Raw genomic sequence first — 18,731 nt, 5'->3', positions numbered from 1 at the left:
GAGTAGCTTGGACTATAAGTGCCCGCCACCAGACCTAGCTAATTTTTGTATTTTTAGTAGAGACAGAGTTTCACCATGTTGACCAGGATGGTCTCCATCTCTTGACCTCGTGATCCAGCCACCTTGGCCTCCCAAAGTGCTGGGATTACAGGCGTGAGCCACTGCGCCCGGCTAGATTATGTTATCTAACAAGTATGATCATCTTAGCCTTGAGATGCATAAAATCTTATGATAATCACAATTAACTTTAACTCCTCTGATCTATTTGGTTTTCTTTTGTGACATATTTTTTAGACAAGGTCTTAGTCTGTCACTCAGGCTGGTGTACAGTGGTACGATCACAGCTCACTGCAGCCTCAAACTCCTGGGCTTAAACAATTCTCCAGCCTCAGTCTCCTGAGTAACTAGGACTACAGGCACACACCACCATGCTCAGCTAAATTTTAAATAAAGTTTTGTGGAGATGGGGTCTTGCTATGTTGCTTAAGCTGGTCTCACACTCTTGGCCTCAAATGATCCTCCTGCCTTGGCCTTCCAAAGTGTTGGGATTACAGGTGTGAGCCATCTTGCCTGGACTTATTTGGGTTTTTAAAATGAATTAGAAATTATGAAAGTAGCTAGCCAACCCATTTAATCTTTTTATTTTGGAGACTCTGTTGCCAAGGCTGGAGTGCAGTGGCACGATCTTGGCTCATTGCAACCTCCACCTCAGCCTCCCATGTAGCTAGGAGTACAAGTGCACACCACCACACTTGGCTAATTTTTGTATTTTTTGTAGAAATGGGGTTTCATGATTTTGGCCAGGCTGGTCTCAAACTCCTGAGCTCAGGTGATCTGCCTGCCTCTGCCTCCCAAAGTGCTGGAGTTACAGGTGTGAGCCACTGTGCCTGGCCCAGGATGCTATTTAAAGTGAAGCCAAGCACGGTGGCTCATGCCTGTAATCCCAGCACTTTGGGAGGCCGAGGCAGGCAGATCATCTGAGGTCAGGAGTTCGAGACCAGCCTGGCCAACATGGTGAAACCCCATTTCCACTGAAAATACAAAAATTAGCTGGATGTGGTGGTGCGCACCTGTACTCCCAGCTACTCGGGAGGCTGAGGCAGGAGAACCACTTGAACCCGGGAGGTGGAGGTTGTAATGAGCCAAGATCTCCCCATTGCACTCCAGTCTGGGCGACAGCGAGACTCTGTCCAAAATAAATAAATAAACAAACAAATAAAAAATATATAAATAAAGTTAAATAATCTCTGACATAGAAAATTATATGAGCTGAATTTATCCACACTATTTCATTTAATTAGAAGCATAAGTACATGTTTTGTGGTAGAGACTTGCAAATATGTGTATCAGACAAATTTTACAAATGTCTCAGAATTGGTTGTGTTCTTTCTAGTTCATTACTGTTTGCAGAGCATTTTCATACTGTGTCACTTAACTGAATGCCTGGTCTGTTGCTGACCCATGATCCTATCCAGAGGGTACATTGAAACCTTCTAGGGCATTACTTTCCAATTAACCTCTTTAAGATGCATAGCTTCTTTTGAGAACCAAAGTACCTCTATTCAGAGTTAATCCTAGATTATAACCCATTGAGAAAAGGAACATCTCTTCATCTATTTCAATATTCCATTAATTTGGCATTTAGATTCTTTTCTTTTCTTTTTTTTTTTTTTTGAGACAGAGTCTCACTTTGTCACCCAGGCTGCAGTGCAATGGTGTGATCTCTGCTTACCACAACCTCCGCCTCCTGGGTTCAAGTGATTCTTCCGCCTCAGCCTCCCGAGTAGTTGGGACTACAGGTGTGTGCCACCATGCCTGGCTAATTTTTTTATTTTTAGTAGAGACAGGGCTTCACTATGTTGGCCAGGCTGGTCTCGAACTCTTGAGCTCATGATCCGCCCACCTGGGCCTCCCAAAGTGCTGGGATTGCAGGTGTGAGCCACCGCGCCTGGCCTTAGATTCTTTTTAACAATTGCATTTGGAATCTACTACAGGACTTTGTACCATCTGCATACCTACCTTTATCTTGGTTACATGATTTTTTAAAAGTGTGTCAGCTGTGGGTAAGCTTCAAAAAAAAAAAGAAAAAGAAAAAAGAACAGTGTGCATCTTAGAATTTATAGCTGGTTTCCAAATCATAAGCTGCTGGTTTCCACTACTAAGAGTAAGACAGATAGGCAGTCCATAGAAGAGTCCATAGAAGGGGCCCAGTGGAATTCCTGCACTTCTCAGCTCCTCCCTGGCTTATTTCCTTCTCTTTTTAACTTTAAAATCTTTGCTAGTATGATATTTTGAATTGCGGCTGAAGCTAAAAGGTTTATAGATTTAATCAGATGAAGACATACTACAACAGCTAGAACAGAAGAGGAGCACTTAAAGTCCTTCTACAATGCTTGGGGCACCTTCAAGATTCACAATCCTAAATATCGCATTAGAAAAGAGAATAAGAGAATATTCCAACAGCAGAAGTGATGTCTTTTAAACTTTAGAGAAAGAGACAGGAATATCTTTGTGGAGTGTCAGGTGGGAAATGGGGAAGGTGATGTACCTTAGTGGATGCCAGAACTCAATAATCCCAAATTGCATGTGTGAGTGTGAAAAGAAAGAAATGCTGAAGAGCAGACGGGAACTATACTGAAGCTATCATACCTACTTCCCCACACTTACATATTAAACATGATCCCCAAAGTCAGGGGACAAATAGTTTGTCTTTTATTTTTCTCATCCTAAGTGTCTTTCTTTTTCAAATATTTTGGCCGGGCGCGGTGGCTCAAGCCTGTAATCCCAGCACTTTGGGAGGCCGAGACGGGCGGATCACGAGGTCAGGAGATAAAGACCATCCTGGCTAACACGGTGAAACCCCGTCTCTACTAAAAAATACAAAAAACTAGCCGGGCGAGGTGGCGGACGCCTGTAGTCCCAGCTACACAGGAGGCTGAGGCAGGAGAATGGCGTAAACCCGGGAGATGGAGCTTGCAGTGAGCTGAGATTGTGCCACTGCACTCCAGCCCGGGCGACAGAGTGAGACTCCGTCTCAAAAAAAAAAAAAAAAAATTTCCCCATAAAACCACTGGTGTCTTCCCTGTTTTCCCTCATTAGGTCCTGTCTCCTTCACTTTCGTTTTTTTGAGATGGAGTCTCGCTCTGTTGCCCCAGCTGGAGTGTAGTGGTGCTGTCTCGGCTCACTGAAACCTCCGCATCCCAGATTCAAGCAATTCTTCTGCCTCAGCTTCCTGAATAGCTGGGACTACAGGGACATGCCACCATGCCCTTCTAAGTTTTGTATTTTTAGAAGAGACGAGGTTTCACCATGTTGGCCAGGCTGGTCTCGAACTCCTGATCCCAAGTGATCCACCCACCTCGGCCTCCCAAAGTGCAGGGATTACAGGCGTGAGCCACCGCGCCTGGCCCTTCAACTTCTATTATAAAAAAGCTTGAAGAATTATTCTTATTACTGGTTTAGCTTAATTTTATTACTTTCTAAAAAGTTGGTAAACAATAACGTCTATTATTATACAGCAAACAATGAATATATAAAGTCTTGTGGCCGGGTGCAGTGGCTCATGCCTGTAATCCCAGCACTTTGGGAGGCCAAGGTGGGTGGATAACCTGAGGTCAGGAGTTTGAGTCCAGCCCGAACCACATAACAGGACCCCATCTCTAAACAACAACAAGAAAAATCCTTTAGGTCTGAGATAAAACATCAGTCTCATATACTCTTTGGAACAGAGGGGATTAATTTTAAGAATGATAACCAATACCTTAGAATATTACTATTAAAAACACAGTAATTTTTTTTTTTTTTTTTTTGAGACGGAGTCTCGCTGTGTCACCCAGGCTGGAGTGCAGTGGCACGATCTCAGCTCACTGCAAGCTCCGCCTCCCGGGTTCACGCCATTCTCCTGCCTCAGCCTCCCAAGCAGCTGGGACTACAGGCGCCCGCCACCTCGCCCGGCTAGTTTTTTGTATTTTTTAGTAGAGACGGGGTTTCACCATGTTAGCCAGGATGGTCTCGATCTCCTGACCTCGTGATCTGCCCGTCTCGGCCTCCCAAAGTGCTGGGATTACAGGCTTGAGCCACCACGCCCGGCCAAAACACAGTAATTCCTTTTTTTTTTTTGAGACGGAGTCTGGCTCTGTCGCCCAGGCTGGAGGGCAGTGGCCGGATCTCAGCTCACTGCAAGCTCCACCTCCCGGGTTTAAGCCGTTCTCCTGCCTCAGCCTCCCGAGTAGCTGGGACTACAGGCGCCCACCACCTCGCCCGGCTAGTTTTTTTGTATTTTTTAGTAGAGACGGGGTTTCACCGTGTTAGCCAGGATGGTCTCGATCTCCTGACCTCGTGATCCGCCCGTCTCGGCCTCCCAAAGTGCTGGGATTACAGGCTTGAGCCACCGCGCCCGGCCAAAACTCAGTAATTCTTAATGCTAAGTCCCAACTACAGTTCAGCAACTGAAATATTTTTAAAATTCCAAGGGGCAGGTGGGAGGAGGGAGAGGAGCAGAAAAGATAACTATTAGGTACTGGACTTAATAGCTGGGTGATGAGCCGGGTGCTGTGGCTCACGCTTGTAATCCCAGCACTTTGGGAGGCTGAGGCAGGTGGATCGCCTGAGCAGGAGTTCGAGACCAGCCTGGGGAAACCCTGTCTCTACTAAAAATACAAAAAAAATTAGCCGGGCATGGTGGCGTGCACCTGTAATCCCAGCCACTCGGGTGGCTGAGGGGCTGAAGTAGGAGAATCTCTTGAACCTGGGAGGCATAGGTTGCACTGAGCTGAGATTGCTCCACTGCACTCCAGCCTGGGTGACAGAGTGAGACTCCATATGAAAAAAAACCAAACCAAACCAACAGACAAAAAACCTGGGTGATTAAATAATATGTACAATAAACCCCTGTGTTTACCTATGTAACAAACCTTCACATGGACTCCCAAACTAAAAGTTAAAAAAAAAATCTGGCCGGGCACAGTGGCTCACACCTGTAATCCCAGCATTTTGGGAGACTGAGGTGGGTGGATTACAAGGTCAGGAGATCAGACCATCCTGGACAACATGGTGAAACCCTGTCTGTACTAAAAATACAAAAAATTAGCTGGGCATGGTGGCGCACGCCTGTAATCCCAACTACGCGGGAGGCTGAGGCAGGAGAATTGCTTGAACCTGGAAGGTGGAGGTTGCGGTGAGCAGAGATGGTGCCACTGCACTCCAGCCTGGTGATAGAGTGAGGCTCTGTCTCAAAAAAAAAAAAAAAAAAAAAAAAAAAACCAAACCAAAACAAAAAAATCCAAACATGATAAAATGAAGATGTATCTCATTGCCTATTTTTCACTTGCCTTCTTTAGCATTTATCCATCTGCAATATACATATACTATATATAATATATACTATATATATTATATGTATACTATATGTTATATATACTATATATTATATATACATAATAGATATTATAGATGATATATATGTGTATATATAATATGTGTGTGTGTGTGTGTGTGTGTGTGTATGTATGTATATTTTTTTGAGACAGAGTCTCAGTCTGTTGCCCAGGCTGGAGTGCAGTGGCACAATCTTGACTCACCACAACCTCTGCCTCCCGGTTCAAGTGATTCTCCTGCCTCAGCCTACTGAGTAGCTGGGATTACAGGAATGTGCCACCACGCCTGGCTAATTTTGTTTTTTTAGTAGAGACAGGGTTTCTCCATGTTGGTAAGGCTGGTCTCGAACTCCTGACCTCACGTGATCCACCTACTTTGGCCTCCCAAGGTGCTGGGATTACAGGCGTGAGCCACCGTGCCCAGCCTGCAAAATATTTTTTACCCAGATGTAATCATAGTGTGCAAGTTGTATCATTTTCCCCCTTAACAGTATGTCCATAACGTTTCTCCATGTGCTGTAGGGTATTTGTAATTTCAAATTATTTAATGATTTTTTTTTTTTAAGAGACAGGGTGTTGCTATGTTGCCCAGGTTGGAGTGCAGTGGCCATTCATTGGTGTGATCCTACTACTAATCAACACGGAGTAATTACTATTTCTATTTGACATATCCATGGAGTTCCTAGCCAGATAAATTAGTCAGGAAAGAGGGAAAGAAGAAAAGAAAAAGAAAGAAAGAAGGGAGGCAGGGAGGGAGTGAGGGAGAGGCAGGAAGGGAGGGAGAGGGACAGAGAGAGAGAAAGAGAAAGAAGGAAATAAAGAGAAAAAGAAGAAGAAAAAAGCATTCAAATTGGAAGGGAAGAAGTAAAGTTATCTCTGCAGATCACATGATCTTATATGTAAAAAACTCTAAAGATCCACCAAAAAAAAATTTAGAACTAATAAATTCAGCCAAGTTGCAGGCTACAAAAGCAACACTCAAAAATCACCTGCATTTCTACATACTAACAATGAACACTCTAAAAAGGAAATTAAGAAAGCGACCAGGTGATGTGGCTCAATGCCTGTAATCCCAGCACTTTGGGAGGTCGACGTGGGCAGATCACTTGAGGCCAGGAGTTCAAGACCCTGGTATTCAAGACCCAGGAGTTCAAGCCCATAGTGAAACCCTGTCTCCACTAAAAATACAAAAATTAGCCAGGGTGGTGGCACGCACCTGTAGTCGCAGGTACTCAGGAGGCTGGGGCATGAGAATTGATTGAACCTGGGAGGTAGAGGTTGCAGTGAGCTGAGATTATGTCATAGCACTCCAGCCTGGGTGACAGAGCAAGACTCTGTCTCAAAAACAAAAAGCAAGCAATTCCATTTATAATATCATCAAAAAGAATAAAATAGGCTGGGTGTGATGGTTCATGCCTATAATCCCAGTACTTTGAGAGGCCAAGGCGGGAGGATCACTTGAGCCCAGGAGTTCGAGACCAGTCTAGGCAACATAGTGAGACCCTATCTCTATTTTCAAATACGAAAAAAAGAAAATTTTTTTCAAGATAAGGTCTGGCTCTATCGCCCAGGCTGGAATACAGTGGCGTGATCTTGAGTCACTGCAACCTCTACTGCCTGGGCTTAAGCCATTCCCTCCCATCTCAGCCTCCTGAGTAGCTGGGACTACAGGCACCACCACCACGTCTGGTTAATTTTTTTTTTTTTTAAGAGACAAAGTTTCGCCACCAGGTCTGGTTAATTATTATTTATTTATTTATCTATCTATTTATTTATTTATTTATTTTTGTAGAGACAAGGTTTTGCCATGTTACCCAGGCTGGGTGCAGTAGTTTGCATTTCCCTTGAGGCCAGGAGTTGGAGAACAGCCTGGCCTGTGAACATAGTGACAATCCTGTCTATTAAAAGAGAAAAAAAGCGGGGTGGCGCATTCCTGTAGTCCCAGCTACTCAGGAGGCTGAGGTAGGAGGATTGCTTAAGCCCAGGAGTTCAAGGCTGCAATGTGCTATGGTCACATCTGTGAATAGCCACTGCACTTCAGCCTGGGTGACAGAGCAAGACCCCATCTCTAAAATAAGTAAATAAATATGTTTCCTTAATGTAGTAGCCAAAAAAGAAAATCATTTTAATTTGGAATTTTTGATTACTAGACTGTAATTACCTTTGATTACTAGAAGATTTTCAAACATTTGTATTTCCTTTGTGTGTGTGAACCATCTGTTCATACTATAAAGTATATAAATCCGTTCATACTATAAACCTATACATGTGTGGCAGGCATTAATTTTCCCCATTGATTTGTATGAATCCTTTATATATTATGGTATTTCTCCTTTATCTATCAGTATTTATTCCAAATTTTCCAATTGATGTTTCTTTTTTAATTCTGTGTCCATTCAACAAATATTTATCCAATGTTTACTACGCTCTTGGTTGTATGGTAGGAATTCTATGTTGTTCTTTACATATAGAATTACACACTTTTTAGTTCTTCCATCGTTTAGTTTTGAAAAACTGCACTTATGGGCCGGGCACAGTGGCTCACGCCTGTAATCCCATAACTCTGGGAGGCCAAGGTGGGCAGATCGCCTGAGATCAAGAGTTTGAGACCAGCCTGACCAACATGGTGAAACCCTGTCTCTACTAAAAATACAAAAATTAGCCAGGCGTGGTGGCGTGCACCTGTAATCCCAGCTACTAGGGAGGCTGAGGCAGGAAATCGCTTGAACCCAGGAGGTGGAGGTTGCAGTGAGCCGAGATTGCACTGCTGCACTCCAGCCTGGGCAACAGAGACTCAGAAAAAAAAAAAAAAAAAGGAAAAACTGCACTTAAAGATCAGAACAAAAAAAGCACATGATATCCCATATCAGTGTCTGTGGGTAAGAGCCAGCCTCTTCTAGCTCTCATGAACTTGCAATCAAATGTTGGGCAGGGATGCAGTCATCTGAATGCTTGATTAGGGCTGAAGGATCAATCAAGTTAGTTCACTCACATGGCTGGCAAGTTGGTGCTGGCTGTTAGTGGAGGCTTTTTCTCCTCTCCACATAGGCCTGTTAATAGAGCTATTCGAGCAGAGTGGTGTGGAGACTGCCTTCCCCCAGAGCAAGCAATCAAAGAGAATGAGAGGGAAAACTGCAATCAGTGCCTTTGTGACCCAGCCTCAGAAGTCACACACATTCAGCTGTATTCTATTGGTAAAACACAGCAGTCCTGATTCAAAGGGCTGATGCAGACCACCAGAAGTGACAATCATTAGGGGTCATCTTAGAGGCTGACTACCAAGGATCCCAAAATCTTTTTTTTTTTTTTTTTTCCTGAGACAAGGTATTGCTATGTTGCCCAGGGTGGAGTGCAGTGGCTAATCAAAGCCTCTAACTCTAGGGTTCAAGCATTTCTCATGTCTCTGCCTCCTGAGTAGTTGGGACTACAGGCATACAGCACCCCGCCAGGCTAATCCTAACATCTTGGTTTTCCTGTAATTTACTTTATAAAGCTAGTACTGGGTGTGCACAGTGACCCATGCCTGTAATCCCAACACTTTGGGAGGCTGAAACAGGAGGATCACTTGAGACCAGGAGTTCAAGACCAGCCTAAACAATACAGCAAGACCCTATCTCTATAACAAATTAAAAAAAAAATAGCTCAGTGTGGTGGCATGTGTCTGTAGTCTTAGCTACTCAGGAGGCTAAGATGGGAGGATCACTCTGAGCCCAGGAGTTTGAGACTGTTGTGAGCTATGATCACACCACTGCATTCCAGCCTGGGCAACAGAGCAAGATGCCATCTCAAAAAAAAAAAAAAAAAAAAAAGCAAGTACTGAGAATGTTGCAACAACCAGTACAATTCTACTTTGTACCATACTGTTCTCTTAAACACAGCTGTGTTCTCAAACACATACGTGGACATGGGTGCACTCCAGCATAACAGATTTTGTTTGAAGTTCCACAAATTAAAGACCCTTTGGTACAGTGTCAGCTCATTAGGGCACCAGATTCCATCTCAAACTCTGAATTTGAGTAAGCAGAGTTCAAGATTGCAGATTAAGGACCCAAATCTTTATTCTTTATACCTACTTTGTAGTTAGTTAACTGGGAAACACTTCAAGTTTTACCAGAAACCTCTAATTTTCTAGAAACCTTTACCTGTGTTCAAGATCCACTTTAAGTAAAAATCTCTTGTAAATTATACTAATTTGGGGAAGGTGATTCAGCTTGTTGAGGGGTAATTAACCAAACAGCTGAGGTGGAAGTCTGGGTAGGTGAAAAAGTCATCAAATCTGAGTTAAGAAAGCTTGCAGCTTTCACCTCTCCGTCAAGACTGGCAAAGAGGCACATTTGTGAAATCTTTGTTTGGGACTCACTTTTACTTCGTCACTTGTCCCATTTTAATTAAAGTTTGCCAACTGAAGGACCTAAGAAAACAATATAGTTCTGCATTTTGCCAAATTGGTTAATTTCCAGGGTCCCCAAAATTTAGCGGGGAGACTCAGAGGCTAGAATGGGAGAGTAGGAAGCACCAACTTGCTCTAAAAAGAAAATTGGGTAGAAACAGCACCCTTATTCCAGCTCTACAACCAAACCAACGAAGACTTGGGCCGGCTGGCTGCCTAGCCACTGCATTCCCTCCTACTTCCCTACTATCTCCTGACTAGCAAGTCATCTTTGGTCACATATCTTTAATTATGTAGTTTGAGACAGTCTCACTATCACCCAGGCTGGAGTGCAGTGGCGCGCGCGATCTCGGCTCACTGCAACCTCCGCCTCCCGGGTTTAAGCGATTTTTCCACCTCAGCACCCCGAGTAGCTGGGACAACAAGCGGGCACCACCACGCCTGGTTAATTTTTGTGTTTTTAGTAGAGATGGGTTTTCACCATGTTAGCCAGGCTGGTCTCGGACTCCTGACCTCAAGTGATCCGCCCTCCTCGGCCTCCCGAAGTGCTGGGATTACAGGCATGAGCCACCAAGCCCGACTACATATTTCCTTTACTAATATTCCTGTTGAACTTAATTTTGGTCGTTTCCGGTGCAAACATGTTAGGGTAAAGGAAACCAGTAACTGCCACATTTGATGTATTTTTGTAATCCCCATCTCCAATTTCCATCCGGGCCTGAGTAACCAAAAGCACTTTACAGGGGTAGACTGCCTCAACAAACATCAATCTGTAACCACGTCTACATCTACCACGGTATTCTAAAGACTCCGTCGAGGAAAACCTTTAGCTCGGGCAAAGGGAGACACATTAGAAAACACTGTCCGCCGCCGACGAAACAGGCTACGCGGAAGAGTTCAACACACAACCGGCCTCGCCCCGATTGCTTCACAGTCCTCAGCCACACCCCTCCCAACCGGAACTACATCCCCCGCGCTCCGCGCCCCCACGCACAGCGTGTCGTAGGCGTCTGAAGCCGCAGGCTCCCGCCGGGCTTCCCGAGACGCACAAGGCAGGCGCTGGGCGTGCGCATGCTCGGCAGGCGGGGCCGCTGGAGTCTCCAGGCGCTGCCATCTGTTGCACTGCCGCCCGCGGGAGCCATCAGATCCGGGTCTTGTGGCTAAGAGTGACGTGGTCACTCGAATCAAAACAGAGGAGGGGGAGGAAGCCGGCAGCCAGGAGCGGCAGCGGCAGCAGCGTCCGGAGCAGCCGCAGCCTTCTGGAAGCTCCAGGCGGTCTTTCTGCCGAGCCTCGGTCCCGGCCCCCATCCTCCCCGCCCCATCGGTTGTTGTCTGGGCGGGTGAGTGTCTCCCCCTCTCCCACCAGCGTTTGCTGGCTCACCCTTCCCTCGCCCCAGTTTTTCCTGGGGGCTCCCCAGGCTCTCGGGGACTGCGGCGGCTGCGGCAGAACAGGGCTGTTTCTCGGGCTTAGCGATTCCCCGGCCGGGCTGGCGATTCTGCACTGGGAGAAGCTCCGCTGCTGCCGAGCCCGCGCCCCCCGCAGAGTCTGCAATTGGGCTTTCTCTGCAGGATGTCATAGTCGGTGCTTGGCAGGAAAGGGCAAGGTAGCCACGGATGGTTTTATTTTTAGGATCAGATTGTCGACACGGGTGGAGACGTATAATGGAGTAAAAAGAGAGTCGTAGCTGGAAGGAAAAACTCACAAATCCCGAAATCCACACTATCTTGTTTACCGTCTCCCTCAGCCCTTTCTGGGTACGGTGAAGTCACTAGGATGCATCCTTTGTTGTGATAAGTGAGACAAGAAAGCTGCCACCCTGAAAGCGAGAGCTTTTTAGCTCCTATTGTGTCTCGAATTTAAGGGATCCCCTTTTTCTGTTTGTTCAGTAGGTGGAACCAAGGCTGACAGTGAAGAGGTAGCAGCACCTTTTATTGGAACTAATAGTGTGTGATAAACTGGTTACCAGCTGTACCCGAAGTCCCGTGTTGCTGTTTAAAGGCAGACTTCACCAAAGTGGCTGTTTATATGTGCCAGGATTTTAGCAGAGACGGTTTGTTAGCTGTAGAGAGTCGGTAGGATGTTTTCAGTTACCCCAGTTGGCAAAACCGAGGCTGTGGCCTTATTAGAATGTCTTACTTTTGCATCGAGAGAGTTGGTTGAGCTTCACACACGTAATAGCTACATTTGCAGAAGAGTCCTTCCAGTTCTTGTGTGTTATTGTCAGAAACAGTTAGCAGCTGTACACATAACTTGGAAAGCGTAAGACCTTCCAGGTGTTGGAGTCTTGCGACGCTTAGGAGTCATTCTCGCCACCCGGCGCTGTGGAGGTTGCAGGAGGCTTTGCATTCCCTTCCATTTAGGGTGGCTGGCCGCGCAGATTCCTTTAGTGTAGCCTGCTCCGAACTTGCCGCTCTCCGCGGCCCTCCACAGCACTGCGACCAGAAAACCAAACCTTTTTGTCCTAACTTTTTTTTCCTCTTTTTTCCAACATGGTTTTTAAAAAGAACACCGCTTCACCCCCGCCCCCGAGAACTCATTAATTGAGGTGTTTGTGTGGTTAACAGCAAGAAAGAACAACAGTACGTGATAGTTAATTGCTCCTTATCAAACCAGTAAGAGTTACGAGTTTAGATTATTTCCTTGAAGGGTATGTCCTTGTGGTATAACATGAATCTCTTAACCAATCTTTTCTTCAGTGTTTGCCATTGAGATCTTTTTTTCTTACTACTGCAGTTGGAATCCTTCTGATTTAGAAGAAGGAAAAATTTCTTGAAGTTCTTTTTCAGCTTTTTACCTTTTATGCTAGCCTATAACTAATATTTTTGGTTATACGAAATACTTTGTGTAATAGAGAAAATGTTGATAAAAGCAGATGGGAAAAAAAATCAATAATCTTGCCACCCAAAGATCACCAAAATGTTAGTTTATACCCTTCTAAACTACTTTTTTGCATTTATATATTTTATACAAATGTGGTATCATACCACATATGCTTTTCAGTACGTAACCTGCTTTTTCACATTCTAATACTTCTTTTTTGAGTAATAATTTAAAGTTTTCAGACATGGACTTCGGACCTTAAATTTTAGGGAGTATTCACTGTACAGTAGTGCCCGCTTATCCGTGGTTTCACTTTTAGGGGTTTCCCGAGTTTCAGTTTCTGTGGTCAACCACAGTTCGAAAATACAATAATATTTTCAGAGACCACATTCACATTACTTTTATTATAGTATATTGTTATAACTGTTCTATTTTATTATTAACTGTTGTCAATCTCTTACTGTGCCTAATTTATAAATTTTATCATAGATGTGTATAGGAAAAAAACAGTCCATATATAGGGTTCACTATATGGGCTTTAGGCATCCACGAGGGGGTTGTTTTATAATTTTTTAATTTTAAAATTTAATAGAGACGAGATCTCACTGTGTTGTCCAGGCTGGTCTCAAACTCCTGATCTCAAGTGATCTTCCGGCCTCAGCCTCCCAAAATGCCAGGATTACAGGCATGCTGAGCCACCAGGTCCAGCCCACTGGGGTTTCTCAGAGTGTATCCCTTGTGGATAATGGAGGACTTCTATGTTTGGCAAACCATAATTATTAAAAGCATGGTTTTAAAAGGTTTCCTGACAAATCTCTATGATAATGCACGATTTAAGAAATTAATATGCATTGTGTGGCAAAGTAAGGCCTCACTTGTTTGGCTCTTGGGAAAGAAAGCACAGCCTGAGGATAATATGAAAGTTTAAGTCGTTTTTGCTAACTCAGTGGTTTGATTTGGGTAAAGATTTAGTTCTATTCCGTAGTTATACCCTGTTCCAAATGCTGATCAGATGTTCAGGATCCAGGCAGTAAGGTCCTGGAAGATTTTAACTTTACACATCACACTTTTTTTTTGTGGGGGGGAGATGGAGTCTTGCTCTATTGTACAGGCTGGAGTGCAGTGGTGGATCTCAGCTCACTGCAACCTCTGCCTCCCGGGTTCAAGCAATTCTCCAACCTCAGCCTCCTGAATAGCTGGGACTACAGGTGCACACCATCACGCCCGACTCATTTTTGTATTTTTAGTAGAGACGGGGTTTTACCATGTTGGCCAGGCTGGTGTCAAATTCCTGACCTCAAATGATCTGCCCACCTTGGCCTCCCACAGTGTTGGGATTACAGGTGTGAGCCACTTCGCCTGGCCCACATCACACTTAATATACATTGAGTTACCAGTTGGCACCAAAAGAGCCTGCTATGGAAGGAAATGTCCTCTTCATCTCAACTTCAAAGGATAAGTACATGCCATGAACTATCCTAAATCTGCTAATAACTTATTTTGAGTTTGAGCCTCATAAACTTACCTGAAATCTTTAAATCTCTATTTTCATTTTGCAGTGCTTGGATGAGCAGTCCTAGATGTTTACTACTCATTATACAACCTAGTTTCTTTTTCTTTGATTTGGCTTATAGTGTTCAATATGTATTCTAGATTTGTCCACTTCTTCCCATCCCTACTGCCATCAGCTTTGCCAGGTTATCTTCGTCTCTTACCTGATCTATTGCAGGAACTCCTGGTCTCCCTGCTTCCACTTTGGCTTTTTATTGTGCATTTCCCTTACTAGCCTAAGAGATCCTTTAAAATGTAAATTACCTTGACACCCCCTTGTTGAAAGTTTTCCATCCATATTCAAAATAAAATCTAAACTCTACCAAAGCTTGCCAGGCGCTACAAGTTTCGGCACTGCCTTCCTCTCTTACCTTACCTTGTTTCCTTCTACTTAGTTCAGTACCCTGGAGCCTGGCCACGTGAGTTTCTTCCTGTGTATCAATCCCACTTGCATTTTTGTCCCTGGAAGTTGCCAAGCTGGTTCTTGCTGCAGGGCGTCTGCATTTGCTGCACCCTGGGGCTTCAGTACTCTTCTCCCAGATCTTGCTGTGGTTGATACCATTGTGTTATCAGGTGTTAGGTCGGATGTTGCCTCTTCAAGGAGACTGACCAATCTCTCCCTTGTATTTTATTTTCTTCACAGCATTTATCAATATATGGAATTTTAAAAAAATGTTCTGTCTCCTACCCTGGAAATTAAGCTCTGTGAATATGAGACCTTGTCTGTCCTTTTCACTGCACAGTAGGTACTCAGTGAATGCTGGTTGAATAAATGAACTTAGTGAAATGTCTGTATTCCTCTTGAACATACTGTCTATCGTAGGCCGTTTTTTTGTTTTTTTGTTTTGTTTTTTTCCCCATGAAAAAACCCTAATTTTCAGCCTCTTTTTATAGGGCAGTGCCTTATTCTCTTTGGTGTTTGGGTCAGAGTACACTTATATTCTACTTTAGACCTGTGGAATTAATTTCTGGGAGAAATGGGTCTTTAAAATCTGTATTTTCAATAAATCAGGTGATTTTAATGCATATCAAACTTTGAGAATCTCTCAATGTTTTAGTGGCTTTTCTTTGGAAGATTGATTCTTTATAGTAGTGATAGCTACCATTTTTTTGGAACTCTGCTTTATATGTCAAACGTTATGCTAAAAATTACTATTACATGTTTTCATATAACTGCAAAGCAACTCAGATATGTAGGTATCATACACATGAAGACAATGAGACACAGTAAATGGCGGAAACTTGAATTTGAAACCCAAGTCTTTTTAATCACTGTACCCTACTGCTTCAGAACTACAGAGTTTAGAATTGTGTTCAGTACATTAAGAGAGGCCGTGTTTTTGTTCAGGACATGGTAGTGTTTTCTGTTCCTTTTCCAATCCTGTCCTTAATGAAGTCCATTGTTTTGTTGGTCTTTTTGCCTGAAGTTGCACAAACAGGAGATGACCTTAAAACACATTCTGTGGCATGGCGCGGTGGCTCATGCCTGTAATCCCAGCACTTTGGGAGGCCGAGGCGGGTGGATCACGAGGTCAAGAGATTGAGATCATCCTGGCCAACATGGTGAAACCCCTTCTCTACTAAAAATACAGAAATTAGCTGGGCGTGGTCATGCATGCCTGTAATCCCAGCTACTCGGGAGGCTGAGGCAGGAGAATCACTTGAACTCACAAGGCGAAGGTTGCAGTGAGCCATTGCACCACTGCACTCCAGCCTTGTAACAGAGCAAGACTCCGTCTCAAAAAAATAAAGAAACAAAAAACATTCTGCAAAGACTCCTAGGTCTTGCATTGTTGTATTGAGTGCTGAGAGCCCACCAGGCTTCAAGTAATTTTGGAGCATTTTCTTCTTACTTGTGTATTACCTGCTCATTCCCCACACACAAAACCTATTACTTTGTGTTGATCAAATCATCAGAGTTCTTCCTACATTTTCTCCTTTGATTTGTGTTTTACTATTGAATTGAGTGGCGCAACCATGGCTCACTGTAGCCTCAACCTTCTGGGCTTATGCGATTCTCCCGCCTCAGCTTCCTGAGTAGGTAGGACCACAGGCGCATACTACCACACTAATTTTTGTTTGTTTGTTTGTTTTTTGTGGAGACAGGCTCAGGTTGGTATGGAATTCCTAGGCTCAAATGATCCTTCTGCCTTGACTTCCCAAAGTGCTGGGATTACAGGCGTGAACCACTGCATCCAAAGATATTTTAAATAAACAGATTTACTTGAAGTTTTCCTTTAATATTGGGCATGAATGTAGTTTCCAGTTTTCCACAATTATAAATAATATTATGGTGAACCATGGCTTTAAATAATTAACCTAAAAACTGAATAATTACAGCAGCCAGTCTAATTACAAATAGAAGGTATATTAAAGACTTCATAATTTTTTTTTTTTTTGAGACACAGTCTTACTTTGTTGCCCAGGCTGGAGTGCAGTGGAGTGATCTCAGCTCACTGCAACCTCTGCCTTCCGGGTTCAAGCAATTCTCCTGCCTCAGCCTCCTGAGTAGCTGGGATTATAGCCATGCGCCACCATGCCTGGCTAATTTTTGTATATTTAGTAGAGACAGAGTTTCACCATGTTGGCCAGGCTGGTCTTGAACTCCTGACCTTAGGTGATCCACCCGCCTTAGCCTCCCAAAGTGCTGGGATTACAGGTGTGAGCCACTGCTCCCGGCTGAGACTTCTTAAATGATTTTAATCATAATTCAACAAGTATATACAGCATATATATATACTTGCATATGCTTAGAAAATGTTACATGAAGTTTTTAAACATTTTTATTTATTTGTTTGTTTTTGGTATTTTTTGAATTCTAAAATCTTCCTGAGACATAAAGATTTGTCTTTTTTTCTTTTCTTTCTTTTTTTTTTTTTGTGAGACGGGAGTCTCACTCTATCACTCAGGTTGAAGTGCAGTGGGGCGATCTCGGCTCATTGCAACCTCTACCTCCCAGGTTCAAGCTACCCTCCCACCTCAGCCTCACTAGTAGCTGGGACCACGCTTGGCTAATTTTTGTATTTTTTGTAGAGTTGGGGTTTTGCCATGTTGCCCAGGGTGTTCTCAAACTCCTGAGCTCATGCAGTCCACCTGGCTCGGCCTCCCAAAGTGCTGGGTTACAGGCATGAACCATCGTGCCGGTCAGACATGAAGGTTTTTTTTTTTTTTTTTTTGAGACGGAGTCTCGCTCTTTCGCCAGGCTGGAGTACAGTGGCCCGATCTCAGCTCATCGTGACCTCCGCCTCCCGCGTTCAAGTGATTCTCCTGCCTCAGCCTCCCAAGTAGCTGGGATTACAGGCACGTGCCACTACGCCCAGTTAATTTTTGTATTTTTAGTAGAGACAGGGTTTCACCATGTTGACCAGGATGGTCTTGATCTCTTGACCATGTGATCTGCCCACCTCGGCCTCCCAAAGTGCTGGGATTATAAGCATGAGCCACTGCGCCCGGCCGACATGAAGGTTTTTAATAGAAGCTGTCTCTGAGGAGAGGAAAGTACCTCCTTTTTTCCATTTTTTTTTTAACTTTTGGTATTTAAATTTTAAATTATAAATGTATATTTTATTTTTTAAAAATTAACTCTCTGGGAAAGTATATTTTTCTAAACCAATTTTTAGGTGTATAGTAGGACTTATATATGTTTTTGATAACATTTAAGACTTCTGTTCTTTTGTTTTGGAGAAAGTTACCTTCTTATTGCTTATTTTCATATTGAATTTTCATTTCCTTTTTTTTTTTTTAAATTTAGGCCAAAGCACAGATGTGTCTCAGCTTTGTAAAAATACAGAATGGCAGAATAAAGCTGGTTTATGCTTGACTGCACTCATTGACAAGTATTACAAGTGCAGAGCTTTCAAAATTTAATAGTGAATAAAGGTGTTTCAAATCGAATTACGGATGCAGTAAGCATCTTCTTGGTATATGCACCAGACTTAGAGGTCAATGTTCTGGCTGCTATCATGTTTTATCTTGCAACATAGTTTTTTTCTTTGTTTGCTTGCTTGTTTGTTTTGACATGGAGTCTCCCTCCATGGCCCAGGCTGGAGTGCAGTGGCAGGATCTCGGCTCACTGCAAGCTCCGCCTCCCAGGTTCATGCCATTCTCTTGCCTCAGCTTCCTGAGTAGCTGAGACTACAGGCATCCGCAACCATGCCCAGCTAATTTTTTTGTATTTTTAGTAGAGATGGGGTTTCACCGTGTTAGCCAGGATGGTCTCGATCTCCTGACCTTGTGATCCGCCCGCCTTTTCCTCCCAAAGTGCTGGGATTACAGGTGTGAGCCACTACGCCCGACTACAATATAGTTTTTATAAACAAGTTTACTCTTTTTTTTTGTTTGTTTGAGATGGAGTCTCACTCTGTCACCCAGGCTGGCGTGCAGCAGCACGATCTCAGCTCACTGCAACCTCCACTTCCCAGGTTCAAGTGATTCTTGTGCCTCAGCTTCCCGAGTAGTTGGATTATAGGCACCTGCCATCATGCCCAGCTAATTTTTGTGTTTTTAGTAGAGATGGGGCTTCACTCTGTTGGCCAGGCTGGTGTCAAACTCCTGACCTCAAGTGATCTGCCCACCTCAGCCTCCCAAAGTCCTG

The 18,731-nt window shown here is 43.9% G+C and overlaps 1 protein-coding gene across 2 annotated transcripts in view; it reads left to right on the top strand.

The window, feature by feature from the left end:
- Window positions 1-10,881: 10,881 nt before the first annotated feature.
- SMIM14 (small integral membrane protein 14) overlaps window positions 10,882-18,731 on the top strand; it is an 80,166-nt gene continuing 72,316 nt past the window's right edge. Inside the window, exon 1 of one of the 2 annotated variants that reach the window (XM_005554709.4) lies at window positions 10,882-11,105. The gene's annotated coding sequence lies outside the window, so the exon portion shown is untranslated. Of the gene's footprint in view, window positions 11,370-18,731 lie in introns of both variants that reach the window. The other variant, XM_074039573.1, reaches the window with a different exon arrangement.

The sequence above is a fragment of the Macaca fascicularis genome, chromosome 5, assembly GCF_037993035.2.
Source record: "Macaca fascicularis isolate 582-1 chromosome 5, T2T-MFA8v1.1".
Lineage (NCBI taxonomy): Eukaryota > Metazoa > Chordata > Mammalia > Primates > Cercopithecidae > Macaca > Macaca fascicularis.
The sequence above is the reverse complement of the archived record's forward strand: the minus strand, read 5'-3'. Positions and strand labels throughout refer to the sequence as shown.